Source organism: Triplophysa dalaica, chromosome 24 (assembly GCF_015846415.1).
Source record: "Triplophysa dalaica isolate WHDGS20190420 chromosome 24, ASM1584641v1, whole genome shotgun sequence".
NCBI classification, from domain to species: Eukaryota; Metazoa; Chordata; class Actinopteri; order Cypriniformes; family Nemacheilidae; genus Triplophysa; species Triplophysa dalaica.
Window position 1 is genome coordinate 9,690,565 of NC_079565.1, and position 20,937 is coordinate 9,711,501.

A 20,937-nucleotide genomic window follows, 5' to 3' on the forward strand; every position below is an offset into this window, starting at 1 on the left:
CGATGACACGCCTGACACATAGACCTATTTTCCTCTGCATGAACAGCTTATAATCAGGATTAATGCTGTCGGCTCTTGGTAGCTCGGGACTTTAATGGTGCATTTAATAAATGGTTATTGAAGGTAAATCTACTTTGGGACACTGTGGCATGAAAAGGCTTTGAAAACATGCAAACTTTGAGGAGGGGGTTTTCACTGCAGTTGAAAACGGAGGAGACAGATTTAGCTGGAGACATGTGTGTCCTGATAGATGTTGGTTAGGTTGAATGTTTGGTGTAGACAGTTGTGTATCACAAAAAATTGTGATAGATAAAACTGGTTTCAGATAATGTTTTGTATCATTATTAAACCGAATCACTGATTTGTCAATCTTGGCGATCTTTGACTGCCATAGTGGAAAAAATTGCTTAATATTTTTCTTTGTTCTGTTGAACACAAAAGACATTTTGAAGAATTTAGGAAAGCGAATGTTTCTGGGGTACTTTTGCCGACCATTGTCATTTTTCCTACTATGGTGGTCAATGTTGGTCAAGAACTTTTTGGGTTAACTGTCCCTTAAATGAAGCAAAAGTGTACAAGTGTAATGTAAAGGCGTATTGAAAAAAAATTTGAAGAGACGGAAGCCGTGGCTTTTCCTTACTTCAAATAAAAATACGTTTGTGTAGTTTTGACAAATATGAATCAACTATCTTTTCAGCATATCTTATTTTAAATAGATGATTTTAGCATGATTTAGACTAACCTTTTCTGATACAGAAAGTAGAGAATGACTCATTGTTTAAGTCTCTAATAAATGCTTAGGCTCTCTCTTCCTGCCAGGTCAGTGTAACTGTGAAAAGGGACTTCTTACCATCTTGTTCGAAACCATCTTCTGTTAACACACACTTTAGCCTTGAGGGTTTTGTGTATGTGTGATTGTATTGTTTCGGCAAAGTGAGAACGAGTGTGAAATCACAAGACGGACATTACGACCGGCGACCTAGTGGCCTTTTGACATGTTTTAATTAGTATTACAGTATGCTTGTTATCTTTCATAATATATAGGACTATATCTCCTATCCCTTGACTACAGAAATGTTTGTATATTACGTTTGTAATAAACGGTTGTATATTGATAACCAACCATGTGAGTTTGATTCACCTAAGTAATGACGTAGCTAGTTTATATACCTCTGCATTTTGGATGTAAGGCAGGTCGACCTGTGGAACTCCTTGAGAGTGCTGAAGCTGACTTCTGGAAAAATGTTTTTCAGACTTTTTGTCTTCATTCATCTTAACTGGTCGGCGGGTCTTTTACTGTAAATCCCTTACAGTCTATAGATACTGTACATTTTTCAGCAAAGCCACAAAGAACGTTATAACAATTTCTGTAGTTGTAATACGTGATGCAGTTTGGATAGGTAGAATACTGCCCCCTTATGGCTACTATTGCTATTGCAGTTATTTTATCATAGTGGCATTTGATCATTTACATTTATTCAATTGCCAGACGCTTTTATCCAAAGCGACTTCCATTGCATTATACTATTCACTAGTTTCGTAGTATGTGATCAGCATATAAACATGAGTTTATCTCTATTGTGCTTATAGAGATAAATAGTAACGTCATGACTCTACTGTGTGACTACATTCAAGGTAATATAAGTGTTGTTAATGTTGTTTGACTGGTTCCTGCTGTTGTAAATATATTGATTATTTCACAAAAAAATTGGCATGATGTCACCGGTCATCCGATTTGAAATTGTGATTAAATCCCCTTTACTTTAATAAAACGGCTTTTATTATTATATAAAAGCAGAAACATTAGAGCACCTGATAGCCTCTAATAAAGTGATATACCAGAGTCCATAAAACTCAATCCAATCTAAGGGATTTGCTTACCATCTCAATAAAACCACAATTATCCACTAAATCATTGAACACTTTTACAGATTAAATACCACAGTTGAGCGCATTTGATAATTGTGCCATTGATATCTACACAACAAAAGGCGGAAAGTCTATTGAAAACAGAAACACAAGCTCATACCTGTGCTGACGTGAACTTCACTTGAGATGGGATTTTGGTGGAGAATCAATAAAGGTTCATTCAAAGGCTCGTTCAGGAGAAGCATTCACGCTTGCCCTCTGCCAAACCATTCTTTGCTTTAAGAACAGATAATGCATAATATCTCCTCGTAAGCAGGCACGAATAATCTTTATGAGCACAGATGGCTCTGGTCTTGTTAGGAGCTCATTCTAATTCCCCAAATGGTTGTGGTCAGTTCTTCACAAAACCAGAGGCCCCAAGTTATACAGGATTCAGCTGAAACCAAACTGTATGTCTTTTTTTCTTACTAGTAAACACAAATTCAAAGAGCGTGGTACCCTACTTGGGCACCTATATATACTATACAGTATGTATAGAGTATGTGTTATACTGCAGCTTATGTTTTTGAATGACAGAATCTAAATAGGTAAGAATATTTGATGCTTGAAGAGCAGCTAAGTGGTGAGAGTTTGGACATGATGCCTCCTCTCAGGAATGTGCTGAAACTCAATCCGTCTTAAGCTGGATCTCTATGCGCTGACATAACCCACATAGCCAGCTGACCATAATTGACAAGGCAGGATTATAAACAAGAACATTATTAGGTGTTCTGTGCTGACAGCAGTAACACAGCCTACGAACTGCTTATCTTTTGAAAAGAATTGCAACTAAACCACGTTTTGTATATATTTTTAATAATTGTGTGGTTTTATGACCGTCTGTATATTTGTATGTGGGTGGCTGTAAATAAACCACACGTGTCTTATGGTGTGCCACAGCAACAAAGAAGAAAAAATAAATTGTATGCTATTTTATATTATAAATATAATATTCATAATATAAAATATATAATTAACAGTTTGTTTTCTAAACATTTGCTGTCACATCATTGGACACGGTTTATTTGTCAACCATGTACAGGTGCATATATGTATATTAATTTCTACCTTTTATTAATACATATTTTTTTATTGTTTTCTAGTGTTTTATTGTTTTCTATGTAGCTGCTGTTAAACAATATAAATTGTAAAAAATGCTATAGAAATAAACTTGAACAAAGTTTTGTTATAAACCTCTGTAAATCCATTAACATTTCTATTGTGTTTTGGGGAGAGTTTTTCTTTAAATGGGTGCTTTTATAGTTTCCGTTAAATCCAATGCTTGCCCCATTATAACATTAAATCCAATAGAATATCTGTGATGGTTTCTATTGGTTTTCAGCAATTTTTTGAAAATTACAACATTTATTATATACAACAATTCTTTATGTTATTTGCAAAGTAGTTTTGTGTTTGCTCATTTGCTGTGGATGTCTATTATTTTGTAAGAGATTCACTTTACAGTTGTCACTTTCTAACTCTAACAGGTGTTTTCAGTGTTGGTGTGCTTCTCACCACTAGAGGGCGCTCGCACAGCACAGATTCTCATTACTGCCCCAAAGTGGTGCCTTGAACTTTCATTTCCTGCTCTCTTTGTCTGGCTTTTTTTCGTTGTTTTGCATAGTAGACAAGTTTTAGGTCAAACAGTCCTGTCTACCCACTACATGAATTTGCTTCCTGTGTAAACACCCCCCTCCTCTCCTAGCTGCTTGTCAACAGAAACTCTGGTATGTTTGCATGGCTCCTGTCTGTGTGAGAATGAGTCATATATTTTTTTGGAACAATTATATCAGGTATGCTTCTCAACGTCACAAGCACCTCTCCAGTGTATATTTGTATGTATTCTTACTGTTTAGTCGAAGTACAGTAGCAACGCATTGCAGAGATAAATAATGCAGCAGGTGTCTGCGCTACCTGGAAGCTGACTGCCCCACCTGGTTACCATAGCAACAGACAACAACCCCAGCAGGCACAAAAGGTGTGTTCACTCTCTTTAATCTGTACACATATCTCTAAGTGTGCGTGCATGTGTGTAAAGTGTGAATGCGTGCGGGTGCGTGTTTGGATTGGGGGCGGCGTCATAATTTGATTGACACCCGCTTTGGGTCACGCACACTTGCAAGTCTTCTGAAACAACGGCCTCAAAGAGAATCCGTGCAGAAGACAGACAGGTGGAACCATTCAAGTCTCCCTCTTTTTTAACATAAGGTCCTTCAAAATTCATGTAAACCTGTGAGGAGGAGACACAGGCTGGACAGACAACGGAGAGAAAGAAAACACGTGACACAGAGCTGATATCAGGCGTGTCAAGACAAGTTTCAAAATCTCCAAACAGTAGAAAAAGAGGGTTTTGGTGAACCTGCGACTCTTGTTTAACAAGTCAGTCTTGTATAGATATGAGGGGTATCGACTTTACAATCTGTACATCAGGTTCATAGCCAACTTATTAACTTATGTCAACCTCATTCAAAACCTGCCTGGTGTACAAACAAGCACACAATGAACAATTGACCGTTTAAGCGACAGACATAACAATATCACAGCATCTCGTGCCGAGAGGGGACGCACCCCATTATTATCACATTACTCTGTAATGCATACTTTCGGGATGACACCATCACAGGAACGTGTCTCTCCTAATAACCCAACACCTTCAGGTAAACATAACTCACAGCTGGTGAAATGGAGGCCAGTGGCCTCTGGTTGGCTTTTCCTGCGATCTTGGCAAGGCGGTGCTTTGCATAGAGTTGAACTTCAGACACCGAAAGCATTTGCATAGACCAAATGAATTTGTAAGACTTGATATGTAGGCTTATTTTGGGATCAAATGTGTCTGTAATATTGAAAAATAACTCTAAAAACCTGTTTTATGAACTATGCTGTATTTCTTTCATTACTGTTTATTTCAATTTCCCTATTAATATTGTCAGAATTTTTTTTGACATGCAGTTTTGGAACGTCAATGGATCTGTACTGTTGTTTGTGGTTTGCCCTTGCGTTTCTCAAGACATGTGGAAAGCATCAACATGCGCCAGAGTTGTAATGTTGTCAGGGCACATAGAGACTGAAGCGATAGAGAGAATTTCTCCATTTTGCAATGAGGTGGTGTGAATGTTTCATCAAACGCTTGTGTTGAATGATGCAGAACAGAGTTCACCGCACCACATTTGTGAAATACAAGACTTTCCCCTCAAACAAAACTGATAAATGAAATGCGTAAGTGCTTTTAATGCGCTTGGGGAGTTTTCACATTCTTACGATGGGGCACAGCCACCCTGTTTTTTAACTTGTCACGGCACAATAAATGCATGTCAGTGCCAAAGAACTGGCTTAAATGTGATGATACATTTCAATCTGATTTCACATAAAAATCTATTTTACGAGTTGACAGATTCGTACAATGTGAATCATAATGTATGATTTTGAGAGAAGGAAGAATGAAGTCCAACCCCTTAACGTCACTGTGGCGAAAGAATCTTATGAATGAGATCTCATGATTTCGAATGAGCAAATTAATTAAAATAGTTATAAATTGTCATCAGTCATGTTTCTAGTCATAAATAGCCCGGGGAGAAGCATTGTTCTCTAAACGACCAAGGGCAATATGAAATGGAGGGGGGAGAGGTGGAGTGAGCCATTGGTTGCAATTCGCAACCCCACCACTAGAGGCCGCTAAATACACTGGACCTTTAATTTACTGCACAACATTATTTAGTCAAAGTTTAGGTGTGCATTGCCATATAGATGATCTTAAACCAAAAAACATGGAATTACACCATAAACACCAATTCTGATTTTGTTAAATTTTAGGTTTACTGCAGCTGCAACGTTTCAATTGTTCATAAAAATGTAATTATTTTCCTTGGCTCTGTATGTTTCTATGTTTTAAGTGGGAGGACACCTTTTTCAGAGGACGAGGAAAAAAGTGGTTATGTTGACTGGCTTGCAACTCAGCAAGCCCTAACAAAGCAGTAAAACACAACAGTAATGAGGATCACAGCTTGTTTCCTGTGTGGAATTGTGGGGGTTGGGGTGGGTGGGGAACACGAGAGAGAGAAGACAGAGGTGTCATATCACTCTCGTGAGAGGCGTACCATAATTACACAGGATGTTTTTTTGTAAACATGTGAGTCTTCGTGCTTTAAGCTACTGGTGTTTTCCTGATTCTTTTTAGAGCAATCTTAAATCTTTAATATGTTCTTTAATATGTCAAATCATTTATTGATCATTTATTGTCACTCCAATGATTTTGAATACGATGATGTGACAACAGTTACATTTTTGGCAGATGTTTTTTTTATCCAGATCTTTCTCTGTGTACATCAGAACAAAGACATTCATGCATATTTGGAACAACTCCAGGGTGAGTGAAGGAACACCCCTCATTTTGGGGTGAACTGTTCCTTTAATATTTTCAATATATTTCATTATTCATAAATATCAATAAAGAACTTTTTCACTGATCAGTTTAACAAAATCTTATATACATTAAAACCTAAGCACCTACATTTTTTGAGAAAATAATGAGGGGTTCTTGCCCATTCCAAGCTTTCTCCCGCAATGTTCGGGTTCTGGATGGCTGCCAGGGCGTTGCTATGTGGTGGGGTTTCTATGCAGTTGCTAGGTTGTTGTGGGTAGCTGCTTACTGGTTCAAACCAAAAACGCCCTCAATGACCAAAAATGTCTCAATTATATGTTGACTTCATAAAGGACTTGGTCGCTTTTTAATGTAAGGCCATGTTTTTCGCTGTAGTTTTATAGTCCACTACGCAAAAATCTTATATCTGATTGCTTAGAAAACTAACAGCACACTCTCTTCATGTTATGCACTGAATTTTATACTTTAGATCAGACAGACACTTTTATCCAAAAGCAACTTAAACTGCATTTGAATATGTTGTCCAGTAATGCATTTTCTGTCAGTAAAACCCATAATCATGGCGATGCCAGAGCCGTGCTCTTCTATGAACACCTGACACTTGGTTTCGTGTTTGTATAGCTCTCTACTACAAGCACAGGTAGCACTTCCAACCTTTCACCTTGAAGTCCGAACCATCCAAACCGAGCAGGTGTTCTTCATGAAACTGATATGTAGGAGGTGTCCCATTCTATTGCTGTTTCAAAGGTGCAAAGCTTCCCATATATCCCCCATACCACATGCCCCAGATTTGGTGGGGGTGGTGGCATGCATCAGAGGGGCTTTAGAGGAGGAGCCGCCCAGCCGTCTGTCTGTGGTTCTTGGCAAAAAGGGAGTGTGTCCTCGAAACCATGCGTTGGAGCAGAGGCAGCCTCGTGGGCCTGCACTCCCACCTCCCTTTCATTCCCCCTCTCTTGCATGGGAGTCCATGTTCAGGGTAAACAGTTCTCAGAAATCCTCCCGGGGGGTTAGGGCATTCTACGAAATCCCCGACTTTGAGTTCTGTGTAAGAGGTGAGAGGGAACCCCGCAGAGCCATGCGTTTGTATGTTCAATACCTTTTCTGCTTAAAGAACAAAGTTGGAGGAAAGGTCGCGCCCCAAAACAGGACACACGGGTAAACGAAAGGAAAATCCCTCTGAAAAGGCTTCCTCTTGCTCACTAGCTTGGAATTGATGGATAGTGATGGATTTGACGGCTAGTGAGTTGTGAATGACCATAAACTCTGAACAGGAGGCACCCTGCTTGACCCTAAGAGATAATTGTGTAAACGTTGTGTTGTCATAGTTTACTTGGCTATTAACCTAGAAGTCATTCAAGACATTTCACCAGTCAACACTCTGTCCAATTTTTTTAAAAAAGGTGCTTGCTTGGTGTGAAGGTTTAAGTTAAGCCTCTATTTTCCTTCATTTGAGGCCTCCATGTTCACTAAGATTTTTTTAAATACGATAAAAAAGTCAAATTACATAAAATGATTGCAAGTTTACGAGAAAAACCTGTTGTTTAAATGTATTTTAAAACAATTTCTGTCGTTTTTACATTGGAATACAGTTAAAAAAAAACTTTAAATGAAAGATGAAATGCAAATTTAAAAGAAAATCTTACTTTTTTACAGTGTTGTTCGAATCAATGCTTACTAACTCACAAGGTTCGACTGAGGATAAAATGCCTTCCAAAATGGGAGGAAAAGCCTCAAAGGCCACTCATCTCCAAGTCAGCTGTGTAAACTTCTGGTATCAAACTAACGTCTACAGTCATGAAACCAGATGTTGGATCCTAAATCAAATACATTATTGTCATTTCTTTTCTCCTGCTTATTCCTAATGCCTCGTACGAAAGAGCCTGTGGAAAAAAAACAACTCTCACATGCTCTGGCAAATATCTCACAAAGTTCACGCCAATGTACAAGCTTGATGTTTGTTTTTCCGGCAGACTTCTAAGAGGAACAATGAAACTGCAGTATGGGCCATTTCCAAGACTGCAAGACAACAAGAGTTAAAAATAGACTTGGAGAAACAGTTAGCTGTCTGCTCCTCACGAGAGAGACATGTGGTACAACTACATGCCTACTTTGCGCGAGATTAAACCAAACAACATAACTTTATTTATGTTAAGACAAACCCTCATCTCCAATCAGGATGGGAGGAACGTTTAAACAACAAGCGTTTTATAGTCCGAATTATATAAATTAATGTCAACAAGAGAATATAATCGCAAGAGATCTTCATCAGTCTTTGTTTTGGCTTTACTGGCTCATGAAATAAAAGCCAACTGCGTTGGCGACTATTGTGGACGATCAATATTTGTTTCACCAAGCCATCTGCATTATCCAAATTAAGCTTTCCTAATCGTTTCTGACTCGGCAGAATGAATCCATCGCTCAGCACATCTCAAAGCCCCATAAATATTGCCGAACTGTAATCCCATCGAGGAACGATACCTTTGAACATTGTAAATGCCATACGCAAATCATCAATAGAAAGGCTTCGCTGAGCCAAACATCCTATTTGCTAAGTGGGGGTAGATGAATGTAGGTCAGTGTGTTGAGTATGTAAACCGCATAGCTCAGCTCGATTTCAGCCTGATTTGCGGTGAACCCCGGTGCCATTTGGTAGATTACTCTGCGTGTTAAAAGAACAAATTACGGATACAGTGACATTCGAGGTGTTTTTAAATTTCACCCACGCTGATTTGTTTCGCAGCTTTTTATGTCCTGTTTTTTGACAACGATGTGGCATACGGTGGAATTTTAAAGGCTGATGGGAACAGATTGCGATGCAAACCAACGCAAGTAATTGTGGCCCAGAGATGCAAAACAAATATGCCTGCCATCAAGATGGATGCAGAAGGGTTATTATCTGGTTCTGAACAGAACGTTTGGGTGGAGGAGATAGAGAAGACAATTGCTGTTTATCATGGGAGCACCAGCTCAACTCCGCAGCAGTTGAGATGTAACGATAAGAAATGAGCGCACAGAAAAAAGCAAACGAACGTGTCCTGCAGATTTCTAGACGTTTCTGCGATTTTTCAGCATAGGACATATTCTTCTTGCTTTAGTGTGACAAAATAATATTCTTGCTCACTCTCATTCTTAATTTCAATCCATTTAGATGTTTATTGTTTAATGTTAAATGTATAAATCAGTGTTGTGATGCTAACGGGTGAGTAAATGATTAAAAAAATTGGGGGGAGAACTATCCCTTATCTTTTGTAATGTAATTGAGAATAAACTGCAGAAATGGAAAAAACATGTCCACCTCAAATCCCCAGACGTTTTTCTTTTCTTCAAAATCTACAGTCAGCATAAACAGGATTTCGAGATTTTCTCATACAAGCTAGTGATTGGCCGAAAGTGGCATGAGAAAGCCACTCTCAAACCTCCCCCATTAGCATCCATTTAATCTCGCTGATGATAGCTGTCTTGCTTTGTATTTATAGGGCCTTATCTGTGGATGTATTAGTTTGGATCTGAAGCACAGATGGTGTGTGAGAGCTGCGAGGGGGGTCATAAAAAACGGGCAGGAAATGTAGTTATTGGCTACGCTTCAACAGAGTGGACAGAATATACCTGCTCGAGTCGACTACGGTCAAAGGCTAAATGAGATTAGCGAGTGCCATGTGCTATCTGTTAATGGAAAACTCAATATATCTAAGTGTAGTCATTTAGCCAACCCCAAATTTTGCATTCAGGTTTTTAAAATGCAAAATCATACACCACAACCCCACCTTGTCTTTAATCGTTATTAAACACCTTGACGACAGGCGTGTTTTTATTGTTCTCAAATATTTGACCCACTTTCGCAACTGGACATTGTGTTCTTTTCGAAGAACCTAGTGGAGAACATGCAACAGCATGCATAAAAAAGAGGAATTCCTAGTGACAACATTTATCCAGTGTCTGGTTGCTACACAATGTAAAAAGAGAAATAAGAAATTTCTAATATTATTATTTATTTAGCAAATGTCTTGTGTTATATTGTAACTTATCTTTAAGCGTTCTTTGTGTCAGAATTTCTAAAACTACCGATACTATTACTCATACTTTGGCTTAAGGAACAACTTTTGAACAACATTAAATCACCCTAAACATTAAACAGTTGTGCTACATGAATGATACCTCAAACTATGCAGGTTGTCAGGGAGAGGTTTGCTATTACTTTTTAGTTATCAGTCTGGTGACATGCAAAAGTATTACATCATATACTAAGGTTTACTGTGTTACTAAGCCAGATCTTTGAACCATAATTTAGAAAAACACCCAGAACATCCAAGCAACTATCTAGCAATGACTTAGCAACCATCCAGAACACCCTAGCAACAGCAAAACAAGTCTGGTCCACCTACAACACGAGTTTTGCACAGGTACAGGTAACCTTTTTTATATATATTTAAATGTCAGACTTTTAAATACTTTTGCTTAAGGACAAGAACTGAATGCAATTTCCATAATATGTACTGTGGTGAGGAAGGCGGGACGGGAGCCGTGAGGCGGGGCCGGTGGCGTGAGTGATAGTTGAAAAGAGCTGTGCGCACACCGGTCCCGCATATCTCACGGATAAGGTTCCCGCCTCCTTCCTTCCCAACTTTGAACTGGGATACATATATATTTATATATTCTAAGCCGTATTTAATGAAGCGCTACCCATCTATCAGAGATAAAAGTCAGAACAATCTGATAAATTTTTTTGGAGGGTCTATTGACAGAAAGGCAATATAATATACATAACTACATGTTCAGATGTGTATAAATCCCTTACATAATGAAGTGTATGTTTTTATTATCTAAAAAGGAGCTATTTCTACAAACATCGCGACACCCTTGCATGGAATTCCCAATGTTGTTTCTACAGTAGCCCTAAACGGACAAACTGCTTTACAGAGCGTGTTTCGTAAATACGTTATCTCCTTCAGGATAGAAGCAAAGGCGGGACGACATCTTAGTTCTGTGTCACCCACTGTAGTGCTTGTAAAGAAGGGGTGAGTGGTGGATTGAGCCGTAGAAATTCACAACTTCATTTGCTTATACTGCTTAATTTCATACACTGGACCTTTAAAATGACTTGCTTTGATCGCAAATTGTCGTCTGCATTCAACACACGTTTGCTGTTTCGTGTTTGACTAAACATCACTCAGCTACCATCCCAAAGCTATCTACTCACAGTACACAGCGCAACCTCCACAGGTAATAAAATGTCAGACTTATAGGCGGAGTCCTGACTTTGTATGACTCAAAATCTTCATCATTCACTTGTCAGTCCTGTTCTGTCTGTCTGGGTCTGTTTCAGAGGAAGTAAACTGCATCCGTGGGGGCTGGTGTCTCACTGGTAATTTTAAATGGGTGTGTTTCGGTTGTGTTGTAATTTGCATGGTGCCTGGCGTCTGGGTAAGACTCTGACTGAAACTGGAGTCAGTGATGTTGGTCACTCTGTCGTGTAATTGTTGGTTTTCTCAATGGTTTCTTTAGGTAGACGTGGGGTTTGTGGAGAAACGGAAGACCTATTGTAGTCCAATTTACACAGCGCTAGCAAACATTGGAAGCAAATTTAATGGATTATTAAGAAATACACATTACATACATTTCTTTGTTCTGATCAACACAAAGAAAGATACTTAGAAAAATGTTCATTTTCAATCATTGAGTACCATAGTAGGAAAAATGGTTGTATAATTTTGTTTGTTGAACACAAAATGAGATATGTTGAAGAATTTAGGAAAGCATACAGTCCTGGGTCACCTTTGACATACTACTACAGTAGTCAATGATGTCCCAGACATTTTTCCAAATACGTTTCTCTGTGTTCATCAGAAGAAGAAATTTATACAGATTTGGAAACACTTGAGGGTGAGCAAATGATGACAGAATTTTCATTCTTAATGTGGAGGTACCCTGTAAGATTACAGATGTTCCTCTGGGCTCTTTCGATTTTTCTCTTTTGGAAATCTGTCAAGTTAACCATTTCACCAATTTGTTGTACCGACAACTGCTGAACACAACTTGTTGTGGCACAACCTGTGGCATTCAACCTAGACTATATATAGTAAAACAAGATAACCGTAACATTTTTTTCACAGTTGCTCAAACAATTCATATTAAACTCCATAAAAATGTGTGTTCATATTATTTTTCCAAACCCTGTATTTGCGGTTTCCCTTTTTAAAGGTGTTTAATTCCTTGCTAAAATAATTGTTACTTTTTAAATACTTTTTCCCCCATATAAATATGCAGAGACAGCTATAAATAAGCCATTTGTAGGTTGATTTCCAGAGTAAACACTGTGTCGGCTACTGAACCGCAGGTCATTAATTATGCTATGACTGACTAGGAATGAATTAAGAATGATTGCGGTGTTATGGGTAAGATAATGCATAACCTTTTTAATAATTGTATAACTTGTTTTTTATGTTTCCACGATCATTATAGAAAATTCTTGGATTGTATCTATGACGCTTTTTGTGTTGCATTAAACACACATGTTGCAAGAATCTTGAAGTATATTCGATTTGTAATATGTTTCAGTTAAAACTCTAAAACAATCTACAGTAAATTTTCATTTTTGATGTACGTATATTTTTCTTTCAAAACCACTAAGAGAATGTTTCATTACGATTTAATCATCTAAACCAAAATCAATAAATTCCCAATTTCCATCCCTAGACAAAAATTACCCACTCCACCTTTGAGTAAAATGACATGCATGTATCTGCTCTTTCAATTTTACATTGAAGAGCAACATCAAGACTTGTTTGTGATTGAATGGGTTTATCTGCCTTTGGAGCACACATGGGAGCTCGGTCAGGTTTGTCTCTATGCATCAACTCCCCCACCTCCCTGCAGACACTGAACCCAGCAATTGTGAATCCTGCTCCTCTCACACAACAGTCTGTCTCTACCCCTCCCGTCTGATACCTCCTCCCCTTCCCTGAGCTTAGACCCAGCACCCACTGCAACCGAGTGCCAGATCAATGCTACATTACTGTGCATCAAACTGTTATATTAGGCTAATTTGTGATTTGATTTCAGTGGTTGCTCTAATATTGTAACCAGATACACATTATGCAACTCCGCATCCGGGGCATCCTACGCAACTGCGAACTGGGTGTTGTAATGGCTAAAGAGTTTCCTGAAAACAACAGGTGTCCATGTAAATAAAGCATGGAGAGATCAAAACTAAAGCCAATATAGGCTTAAAAACAAAACAGTTTATTATGACATGGAGACCACAACTATGTGTTATTTTGTAATGCATATTGCAAAATATGCATGAAACCGGCACCAGTTTTTTAAACTTCCAATGTATAATAAAATGTTGAAAGCTACCTGTTAACACAATTGTTTGCTGAAAGCAACAGATGTAGATGTGAATCGTGCATCTGTGTTTACAAAGATCAAGACTATTGCCAAAACAAGCCTATAAAGTAGCCTTTTTTCTGACACGGGGATTTTCAAAGTGTTTGTTTTGTAATGGATTTTGCGCTCGGGGTAAACATTTTCATGCATTATCATATTTACCTTTCATTCATTGTTGCACGACAATCTTTTATGTGCGTACGTGTGAAAATGCGCTTTCACTGTCAGCTGCGCTCATTTTCCAATGCATATCTCGCCCATCTAACCCAGACAGCCGTCTGTTGACCGACAGCTATCTGTTTTATAACAATGTTTGCTCGGAGTGAGAATGATCTGCTGGCTGTGTATTATGGTACCATCGCGTGTCTAGCAGAGCAGTCTAGCACAATTTGGTGACGCAAGGGTTGCTATTAATATCGCAGGAACGGGATGTACTCTTCTGTACCGGGTCACTAGAGGACAAGGCAAGTGAACAACATTTCTGGACCTCTGCGGCTCGCAGGACTGAGAAAAAAGGATATAAGTTGACAGCGGAACGCATACTTTCCGCGATTTGCGCGTGCGGGAGAAGCGCACGAGGGTCCGCGTCGAGCCATCTGGGTTCATACGGGAAGGAGTTGAAGCGGCGCAACCTCGCCCACTTTTGAACCCGTTGACTCGGTGCACTCCGATCAAAACAAGAACACGAAGAATGTGCACACGACGGGGGAGGGTTTTTGTTTTGAACCCGATGAGCAGAATACACCTTATTGTGCCAGAGTCCTTCATATTTGACGCGTTAAATGTTAATGTTTAGAAACAAGACTAACATTGTAGAATGACTTATACAGATCTGTTGATGCACTTAAAAAGAGATTATCTGGTTGATGAACTCAATGGCAGTACATTATGACCACCTTAATAAACTAAAGCAGAGTGTCTTTGTCTTCTTTAATATTCTGCTTCATACATCACAATACTGAAGTCGGTCGTATGACGCCTTGTGACATCACATGCGTTGTGTATACTACATCTGAAAGCACAGCGCTACTCTCAGCCGACAACTTCACAGTTGGCAATTGCGTAAACAGTGATGCTACAAATGCAACAACTTTACCGTCTCTTGTTTTCTATATTTCTCCATGAATGGCATAGGCCCACCAATGTGTCGAATAATTAAGATGACATGAGGTTAGGCTAAATATCTCAAATATTTCAACAGCAGATAGAAAATATTTTAGTGATCGAATGCACAGCTTTGACTGATTATTCTTGATATTCCCTGCTGTCCTAACACATCAGAACAACACCTGCAGCTTATTTTAGGGGTCACGACCTTCCCCTCGAGAACCACTAGGGTAAATAATGTTATTGTGCTGGCATACCCTACCGATAACTACCAATTATTGCACTTTTACCTCGCTGAGTTGTGCAACTCTAGAAGTAACACCGGATTTGTTTACAGCACTGAATTGTTTATATCTCACCAAAGTCCAAGTTTAAATGTCAAGAGTGTGTGTCATGTGATTCACTGACTAACTCATTTCTTTCAAGGCCATATCACAGTCTTACCTTCTGAATACCTGCACCTCTGTCTAATGACAATATGCTAGTTTATAAAATGATGAGGTCAACTTAATAAAACCTTATGAACTTTCTCCACATGTTTAATAGGGAAAACGGTTTAATTCTGTACAGCATTATGTCATGCAAACCTGATTATGAGGGTGTAGCCACAGACACACTAACAGGTTTCTTCCGATTCTACATGTGTTTAAGCAGTAAATTCTCTTTCTCTGGAAGTACCTCTGTTCAGAGAAATCCCAGAATTCCTAGAATGGGGCCCAGGACAAATTGTGGGGATGGGCCCCAGCCCCCATATACCCACAGCATAAAGGCAAGTTTCATGGGCCTCCGTCGTAAGAGAGCCCAGTTCCGCATTACAGGTCGTGACAATAACCCTGACCGCGTATGGACGAACGTGACGTTTGCTGTAATGACATCATGTTTTCACACTCATATATGACCCGTATATCACAGTGTTGAACTAAGGTTATTGTCAGAACCCTGAAAAAACAATGTATGTTTAAGCACCTGCGAAGTTTAAAGATGGCATTCATGTGCTTCCAGCTGAAATTCTCATCTTGCTTTTGAGATTTCCTGACAAACAATATGCTTGCAAGCAGAAGAAGGATTGCAATATAGTACACCCCCAAATTATATCATTTAAAATGAAGAAGTTTACTATCCAGACTTATGGAGTTTGAGTTTTTATAACAAGCCAGTGGTCATTATGTGCTTACATATTCTTGTTTTTTGTGGTTTGCTGGCCTGCCCTAAGAACAATTCCCTCAAGCGAAATGTCCCCAGAGTAAGCACAAGTACGGAAAATCCACCGCTTTGTTTTTGAGACAAGAAAAACTGACTTAGAAAAAATATTGATCATCAAAGTTATAAAAACAACCAGGTCAGGTTATTGAGGGCAGTCTTTTAAATTGTCAGTTGACTTAAAATCCAACCAATGACCTCTGCGCTTCAGAAGCGCTTGATCTCATTTAATGAGGGTCTTGTTAATCTTTCCTCTCATTAGCTGTCTGTAAGGCCACGGCCTAACGCGTGACAATCTGTTTGGCATTTCATATGTGCATCCTATTGACATCTGCTGTTATGTGTGGATGTGTTAGTATAATGATGTAATGTATGTATGTTGGGATTGTGTTGCATTGTGGTTATAGACTCTGCCCAGTCAGGTACAACAGTACAATTTCAGAAGTAAAAATCGCATTCAATTCCATTCTTTGCACGGGGTGTATTAGTGCTGATTCCAACCCTTATCATTTTAATCCGGACCTTATAAATTCTGGCGGTGACCCTGACAATACAGTGCTGCAGAGGAATCAACTGGATTCAGAGAAGTAACACGGAAATTGAAATAATGGGGGAAAAAGCTCAGCAGTGAACAGCCATTCCCACAATGCATTGCAAAAAAGTCACTCTCCCTACACTCTCAAACTTACATTTACGCATTTTGCAGACGCTTTTATCCGAAGCGACATCCATTGCAATGTCCTGTACATTTATGCATAGGTATGTCCAATCCCCTGGGATCAAACCCATGACCTTTTGTTGTTGACGCAATGCTCTTACCACTGAGCTACGTAAAACTACATTAGGATTTCTTTATATATGCAAATATTTTCTATAAACTTAAAAAAAATATTTGGATTTAATGAATGTATAATACTACAGATTTAATGTGTGCAAATGGGTAGTTCGTAGTATTGTAGATGTGTCCTATGGTGTACATGGCAAAATTTAGAAAAGAAATAGTTAATATTACAATAATATTCATATTTATCTCAAAAATACATTTTTGCAAAATAGTCTGTCAACTACCCATATTTTGTTTATTTGCATGTTTTAATATTGTTATTCCTCTCAGAGCCGGCTGGTTTACTTGATGGCTTAAAAATGTTTGCTGAGTCCTAAATGAATTGTAAAAAACCTTCTGGCACTCTGCATGCTGAAAACTGTTTAGCCGACTAACAACTCCATTATAACAAACAAATCTTTGGATAAAGAAAGAAGAACAAGGTTCATTATATCCATGTGTATCCTAAGGACATGCCATTGTGTGACATATAGCCTACATAGTGCACAGTGTACATAGCACATAAACATTATGTATAGCTGCTGAGTTTGAATAGGGGGATGCATGAGGCCCTCCGCATACGCCGCCATAATGCACAACCCGGGGTCAAACTGTGCGGTTGAATGGACAGAGGGCAAGGGAGACGTATAGATGAAGGCTTTCTCCTCTTCCTCCATCAGCAGTATGCAGCAGTCCTCGCCAAACAGCCTGTTGATTGACGCCTCATGAAAAGAGCCGCTCTTTGCGGACAGCTAGCGGACACAGCTAAAGTGTGTTTGTTTCATTTTGCTCTTTTAGCTTGTATTGTGTGAACTAGACAAAGCCTTTCTCCAAAGCATCGTGATGGGGATGGTTACTGCTCGATCAGCAGGGATCCGCCACATAAAATCAATCAATGCTAAGCACACCACAGATTTTTTCTAATAAGCATAACTAATATGATCTTCTTGAGGACTTTTATGATGAATGGGGTATATACATTCATAACACTAAGGCAAACGCTGTTGAATTGTTAACCAATGAAGTGATGACGACACAAGATTTTATCATTGAATGCATTGGTTTTATTCTTGGTTTCGAATATCATCTTCATTTCCTGTTCGAAACACGAGTTTAAGTACATTCATTAAGTGCTATGAATGACAATGATTGTATTACAAAGAGAGAAAGTTGATATGCATATAAATATCTTTGTGCCATGTGTAACCTGAATGTCAAGCTGGATCAGAGCCAACCTCTGGACACTGAAGAAAAAAGCACTTTGGACTTCTTCTGTGTGAAATATTTAACTTACAGCCCAGTTTATATGAAAACCCAACCATAAGAGCAGAATCCAGAATTTACATCCCTCACCCATAGTGTGTTCATTTTTATTTTTGCTCATGTTACCATAAGTTTAGGTGCCAATAGAAATGTGGTGTTCTGACCTATTAAACCCTTTTTTGCAACATCATAGGAAAACAGAACTGTTTTACAAGGTGGCGATTTCCTATGAATACATATGATGTAACAAAAACATACAATGACTAACAAAGCAAGCATAAAGGTCCCCCCCTAAACAAATCTGTTCAGATCGTATGAAACAGCGATATTGTACAAATTCATACGCATTTAATAATTTTGCTTCCTTCCTAAAAGAAATAACGTATTTACTAAACTCACACCTTCCAGTTGGTCCGTTTAGGGCTTCTGTAGAAACAACATGTTGAATTCCACGTAAGGGGACCCACTTGGTATGCAGATAGAAAAAGCTCATTCCAAGGTAATAAAAACATAACGCTTCATTACGTGAAGTCTTTATACACCTCTTAACACGTATTTATGTATATAACATTGCATTTCTGTCAATATTTCCTGCCTAAACATCGCACACTGGGCCTTTAAGCATTTATAGCTAAATGACATGATATTCCTGTTAAACCATGTTTAGCATGTTAAACCTGTTATGGAATCATTCTTAACACGTTATGATTCATTTACCTCCTAGTCAGCAGTTTATTTAGAGCGTAAAGGTTTTGGACAGGCTGTACGTTTATATCTTAATGTTAACTCTAGCGCTGTACTCCACGGTTTTGTTTCAGACAAAACAATAGAACGGCATCTGGTTAAAGCTTAGCTCTGATAAGGACCAATGTACCCTTAAGTAAGATGTTTGTTCTGGGTCATTTGAGATACAAAAATTCAGAACAGCGCGATCCGCCGTAGTCACCGAGGTCAAAATCTTGGAAAAGACACGGTTGGAAATGTCAACATGTGAAATGATTGACCAGTCATTATGCAAGTTATGGGCACTGTTGACACTATTGAGAAAGTTCACGCCAACTTTTATTGTCAGGATGGGATTTGTTTTGTAAGTGTGAGTCACGAGTCGTGTGAGGGGGCACTCCCCATTTCTCCGTCCCTAGCCTTTCACAACAAGTGCAGCTCAGTCCGCAGAGGGCTTTTGTTACTGTTTTCTTTGGGTGCTGATCTGAGACCAGTTCTGTGGTTTCACTTTTGATGGTTAAGATGATGATAGGGCTGAGACGTAGCTGATCCTAGATCAACACGAAACGGCACTTTCTACTCTACAGACGAACAGGAAGAGACTTGTTGTATGCATGATGGGAAATTATATGTTTCCCAACTGTAGATCAATAGAGCAGTGCTAAACCGCAAGTAGTAAACAGCCTCTGAGGTTCACATCTGTTATACTTGCTGAATTGACATTTAAATGCTACCCTGACTTCTATATGAAACCCCGCAAAAATACACAAATTACATTTATAACCAAAAACAGGCAAGAAAGAGACTGTTAAACATAAGCATAAGTTATCAGAATCAGCCCTTGGTGAGAATTTCAAGCATTTCTACAGCTTTCACAGAAAAGAGACGAAGCAAATGGTATTGTGACCTTCAGTCTTTTGAGGTGTGTTTTCCGATCAGTCATTCAGATCACGTTGTTAAAAAGCGTGCAGACGGTTGGTGATTATGAGAGATATTGTACATTTAAAGCTCTCTCATTATTTTCCCTGATCGCCTGTCCGGTAAGAGAAAGAGATCACACGCACAACTCAGGGGTCAGGACGGAAAAGATAATCGTTGTTACTTCACAATAACTTTGCTCACTTCAGCCCTTGTGAAGCAAGTTGCTTTGAAAGGAGTGTACATTATGTACAACACTGTATATCTATCTACAATAAATAAAAGAATAACAGACATATAGGTTTGAATGACTTGGTCAAGAACAGACAGGTTAACTAAAATCAGTCTATAAATCTTATTTAAACTGAGTAAATGAGGCGAGGACACGAATGAAAGGGATAGTTAATGCAAAAATGAAACTTCTTTCATCATCCACTCACCCTCTTGCCAAGCCTGTATGACTAACTTTCTTCTGCAAAGCAAAAAAGATTTTCTTGAAAAATGTTGGTAGCCAAACAACACTGGCCCCCATTGCCTTTCATAGTACAGACACAAATCCACTGAGACATTTCTCAGAATATCTTCTTTTGTGTTCCACAGCATGGCCTTGATCGGTCTGTTCCACCTGCCAGCGTGGTCATGCCGTCCTCACAAACTGTACTTAAGACCAATGGATCTGCATCTGAACAGCCAGAGAGAGCGTGTCCCACAATCATCAGTAATAATGCACGGCCTCACACTAAGGTGATACCATACAGAAAGGAGAATAGCTGACTCATCTTATTCTTGTGGGGATATTGAGAATGTGATTCAACCTACTCTCGAAACAGTTCGTGTCAGATCGAGCTTGATTTATAACCGGAGAGCCGAAAGAGTGGATTTGTTCAACGTGTGGGTGCATTGAGAATCATTTACATTTTCTGACAGGGTGCTGAAGCGTCTGTACATTTCAAAGTGTATTGTCAGGTGCATTAATACATCATTAATAGAGGCTGTGCTGTTAAATTTCTGTTATAGTGCATCGTGATACAACAGAGGACACTGTTTGTAGACTCTAGGCCTACACAACACATTCAGACGTAAACTATTGTGTACAGAGTTTTAATGACTGTTCTTTTTCTGCTGGGTCGGGGGATGCATTTACTTCCATTTGAGATTTCAGGCAGCCATTTTGTGAAATAGGAACTGCCTTCTGGTCGTAATGCTGTGAGAGGATTTGCCACATGAAATG